This window comes from Camellia sinensis, chromosome 15 (assembly GCF_055761805.1).
Source record: "Camellia sinensis isolate YWXY chromosome 15, ASM5576180v1, whole genome shotgun sequence".
In the NCBI taxonomy this organism is placed as follows: domain Eukaryota; kingdom Viridiplantae; phylum Streptophyta; class Magnoliopsida; order Ericales; family Theaceae; genus Camellia; species Camellia sinensis.
This window is the reverse complement of record NC_138975.1, coordinates 76,313,456-76,318,925: the sequence shown is the minus strand read 5'-3', so window position 1 is coordinate 76,318,925 and position 5,470 is coordinate 76,313,456. Positions and strand designations below refer to the sequence as shown.

Here is a 5,470-nt window from a genome sequence, read left to right as displayed (position 1 = left end):
AGTGTCTCAACCAAACCTCCTGTACAGATTATGTAAAGTTCTTGTTTATATTGTGGTTTGACTGGTTTCTCAACCAACAATTCTGAAATAATTTTAGCAACATGAAGAAAGTATAATGTACCTCCAATATCCTTTCAATTTTTTTGATTCAAATTTTTTCAAGTAAAAATATGGAAGCAGAACTTCTTTAACCTGATTGCATACATGAGAGCCAACCTATTAACTAGAGGCAGACCCTTACACCAAAGATACTTTCATCACTAAAATGTTCCGTTTTTTCAGTGCTTATTATCCAATATTTGTGATGGTAATGTTTGTGTAATCCAAGAATGTGATGTCATCCCCACCATTATGGCAAACCGATCAAAGTTTATCCTGTAACAATACCTCAAGTGTCACCAACATAGTGATGAACACATCCACACTTAAACTAGATTTTGGATACCTTTCTTTAAAGCAAAAAAATAAAGAATAGAATTGGGAAGAGAATAGAGTTTGAAATGTTTTTTGGTAATTTGTTATTGTTAACACATAAACATCATGCAGATTTTCATTATTTATAGTGAAATTCGCACAATTAATTTCATTATTTTAAATAACTTCACATTAATACATGTTTGCACACATAAACTATCTATATTTCAGTTTAAATATCTAAATGTTCACACGTGCATGCATACACACACACACAGACACATACAGAGAGATGGGGAAAGAGTGGGTGCGGAGGACAAAATTTGATTAAAAAAATGAGAAATCATATTGAAAATGCATAGACAAGCAGCTCAACAATGATGAGAATAAAAAGGATTTGCAAATAAATATTGTGCCAAAGCTTTTAATGAGTTAACTTTACTGGAGGTCCTCCATCACAAAACTCAACAACCCCTCAGCCAACCATATTTCCCTGGAGTATAGAATCAATGTTATCATCTAATCTTTTGACCCCTGCAATATAGAATCAATAGAGTTTCCTTCAAATTTATGTACCAATATAGTATAATTACTCCGATAAGAGCCAATATTGTTATCTGAAATATAGTTTGAAGCTAAAATAATTAATTAGAATAACAATCCACTTCCATTTCCTTTAAATGCCACCAAATTAATATGTGCATAAACGATTACCACATTTGATAATTGGACAACTGGTTGCATCGTGTTCTTCTCTACAAGTCGTGTTTGTTATATATGGAGTTGTGCTGCTTAGTACTCCAAAGCTGGAACATCATAAATGTTCTCTGACAAAAACCACCTATTAACCTAATCAAACTTTAATGATAATTTTTACAAAAAAGAACTGTGGGAAAGAATGTTTTCTTTGGGTTTGTCTTGATTTTCTTGAATTGTACTTTCCTCCAATCCTTTTTTCTAAAAACTAGGGTTTTTGATAGAGAACCTGTTACTAGTTCAAGCAATTCTTCAAACTCAAACAATGACATTGAATTTGGTTACCATAAGAGAAATTCAGCTTCCAAAAATGAAAACAATGCTATAGTAAACAAATTTATTTTAGTTAAGCATGAGCAGAAGTACTACTTGCACAACTAAATAATAAAAATATAATAGATTGTAGGGAATACAATACAAAAAAGAACATCTCTTATAACACTAATAAAAATAGGGTTAAATATATATTAAGATAGAACATGAACACAACTACCTCAAAAATCTGGTGCTGGAAAGAGATGATTCAGTGGGGGATACGATCTTCCTTCGCTGAATTTCAAACCATACAACACTTCTTCTTTCATCGCCTTTGAAATGTAATTGCCTATAATGATAGACATGTATGCAAAAATTACCATTTTATAAGAACCATGTAAAATGGAGTTTTTGCACAAGTACTATTGAAAGCTTGTAAACAACACATAGCTTTACAAACTCTCCCAAAAAAAGAACTTATCATATATATTTTTTATAAAAAAAACCCATATATGTTCAATTTTTGTCAAAAATGAACTAGTCCAAAAAGCTTAAAATCATGAAACATACCTGTTAAGCTTTGTAGGGACTGCTCAATCTCCCAGCAAGCCATTACTACTTCCATTGTGTGTACACAAACATGTTGTTGCAGCTGTTCTTTAAAAGGATAGAGCAATAGCACATAATGTGCCTACATTATAAAGAGATAAGAGATTAGAATTAAGACCACATTATAAATTATCATTTTCTTTTGAACATAGGATATGTTTATCTATCAAAATATATCTCAAAGTTGGCGGAATGGCTTCATGTCCATCAAGAACTCATCAAAACTAAGGCATGGAAAGAATAATAATAAATAAAAACCAAAACACAATCAACCCAGCCACTTCCAACACCTAATCTCAAATACAAGCTCTAATGTTATGGAAGTTAAAAATAAAGCTGCTCATTGAGAATTCCTTGAAAAGTGGTTTCGCTTTCACCCAAAAAGCCACATAATTTTTTATTTTTTTATTTTTTTGTGAAATCTGATCCCACTCGCTTATCCCACCATTGAAAACCATTTCATTTCTAAATTTCCACAACACCCAAAAGATTGCTGGGATAGATAACCAGATTGCTCTGACTACTAAGTTGATGAACACTTGATACAATAAAACAACACAAAAACACATAAATTTCTCACAAATTCAGCAATTAGGCACAATGTTGATCAAAAACCCACTTCACAAAAGCTTATTAAGAGTAATCAACATTTCAACACAAACTTGTATAAGTAAATAAACATAGAGGGAGAGAGAGAAAGAGAGAGATTTGGGGAAAAACCTTAAACATATACATAAAGACGAATAAATGATGTTTAGAGACCAAATAAATTCTGACAAAGAGATCAAATAAAAAAAGAACAAATTCTAATGAAGAGATTATAATATAATAATCAGTGACATCAATCTCATTCTTCAAGTAATCCAAAAGCCTAGTGACGAAAAAGAAAATGTAGGAACTAAACAAATATATGAAATTGATAGTTTAGAGATGAAATAGAACAAATGGTAATAGTTTAAGTGATAAAAGGTGAAATTAATTCTAAAAGAAAACAAACTTATCTCAGTGAGGGTTTGACAGAGTTTCACAAGCAGCTTAATCTGCCTTCGTCCAATCAACAACTCTTGATTGTGGTGGTTTCGAAACCCTAGCTTCGTAGAGAGAGAGAGAGAGAGAGAGTAAATGAACGAGAAGCAACGACAGTTTCCCAAAACAAGAAAGAGAAGCAATAGCAAAGAGTTGAAATCATTTGGTGAATCGCTTTTTCGATGAGACGATTTAGAGGAAAGAGAGGAGGAAGTAGTGTACCAAGTAAATACCCTTCTTCGATGAGACGATTGAGAGAGACTGAGACTGAGCTCTTTCAAATTTGCTCCATTAGAACCCCCTCTCTTAGTTTTGCCCAAGTATCTTCTTTGAAGCCTCTCTCTTCTCCACATCTTCCCAGTTTCCATGTACCTTTACAATAGAAGCCAAATAGTTGTGTATAATATATTTTTGGGTTTGGGGTTTGGCGCCAGATTATTTCATTTTGCCGCCTATTCTTATTTCGATCATATTATTCACGACAATCACAAAAAATATACAATCACATAAATTAATAGTGTGAATAAAAAATATACATATAATCACATTTAATTTAAAAGTGACATAAAAAATAAATATTATCATACTTAATCAAATTAAGTGTGATTAAAATATCAATCTAATTTTTTTTATCACACTTTCAATAAAAGTGAGATATTTTTATTTGTCAAAGTATGATTTTTAACTATATTTGTAGTAGTGATATAATCACACTTTAATTAGAAGGTGTGATTAAAAAATATATAAATAATTACACTTTAATTAGAATGTGTGATTAAAAAATATATATATAATCACACTTATTTAAAAAGTGTGATTAAAAAGTAGTAGTATATATATAATCACACTTTAATTAGAATGTGTGATTAAAAAATATATAAATAATCACACTTTTAATTAGAATGTGTGATCAGAAAATATATATATAATCACACTTGTTTAAAATGTGTGATTAAAAAGTAGTAGTGTATATATAATCGCACTTTAATTAGAATGTGTGATTAAAAAATATATATATAATCACACTTGTTTAAAATGTGTGATTAAAAAGTAGTAGTGTATATATAATCGCACTTTAATTAGAATGTGTGATTAAAAAATATATAAATAATCACTTTTAATTAGACTGTTTGATTAAAAAATATATATATATAATCACATTTGTTTAAAAAGTGTGATTAAAAAGTAGTAGTGTATATATAATCACACTTTTAATTAGGTGTGATTAAAATATATATACATATAATCACACTTAATTGAAAAGTGACATAAAAAATAAATATTATCACACTCAATCAAATTAAGTGTGATTAAAATATCAATCTAATTTTTTTTATCACACTTCCAATAAAAGTGAGATCTTTAACTATTTTTGTAGCAGTGAAAATTTGTTTTGGGATTATTTGCTTACGAAATTTTTTGAGTTTGTCTTTAATCGATTTTTTTGGGTCTATATTTTACCCTGTTAAAAAAAATTTAGGCTTTAAAGGTTTGTTTTCAATCTATTTTAGCGGTTTTTTTTTTGAGTTTCTTTCTACTTTTTTTTAATTAAAATTTTGGGGTTATAGGATTTGTTTTCAATTAGTATTTTACGGAATTTTTTTTTTTTATATTTGTTTTCTACTCTTTCTTTTACTAAAATTTTGGGTTTGTTTCAATTAGTATTTTTGGGAATTTATTTGGTTTGTTTTCTACTCTTTCTTTTTCTAAAAATTTGGGTTTAGGTGGTTTTTTTGGGTTTATTTTCGACTCTTTTATTTACTAAAATTTTGATATTGTAATGTAAGCTTGTTGTGTAGATGCCCTCTGATATTCATGAATTTTGTGATGAATTTTTGTATTTAGGACAATGGCTGATCCCCTGCTTCATGACATACTAGTACACTTTAATGGTTCTGTGAGTCAGATTTTGAATGTTAATCCTTACAAGTATAACTACATGCAATCGTTGGCTGATGCTTGTGCAGCTACACTCACTAATGTACTTGGGAATTTTGATGTGGGATTAAATTTGTACTTTACAAATACACACACTAAGAGTAAGTGGAGGTTAAATCTGATTACGATGTCATTGAAATGTTTAGTTCAAATTATGGTACAAAGTTGATTAATATTTTTCTGGAACTTGATCAACTTTTACCTTCATTTGTTATAACTGATACTCCTACTAGTGGAGAGGTACACGTGAGTAGTAGTGGCACAAGTACGAGAGGTGGTGTAGGTAGTAACATTGGAAATAGATCGGTAGTATTTGATGATTTATTTAGTAATGTGGATGACTACAATGATGTTGATTGGACTGAGTTAGGGGATTTTGAATTTAGTGAAGTAGATGCTGATGAAGAAAATGCTTATATCATTAGTGATGAGGATGATGAGGACACTTCAGATAATGATAAAGGTAGTAATG

The 5,470-nt window shown here is 29.8% G+C and overlaps 1 long non-coding RNA gene across 1 annotated transcript; it reads right to left on the bottom strand.

The window, feature by feature from the left end:
* Nucleotides 1-671: 671 nt before the first annotated feature.
* Nucleotides 672-2,373, bottom strand: LOC114298198 (uncharacterized). Its single transcript, XR_014356890.1, has 3 exons — nt 1,996-2,373; nt 1,664-1,774; nt 672-948 (listed from the first exon to the last, which is right to left on the bottom strand). It is a non-coding gene; the product is annotated as an uncharacterized LOC114298198 (long non-coding RNA).
* Between the last annotated feature and the right edge of the window lie 3,097 nt (nt 2,374-5,470).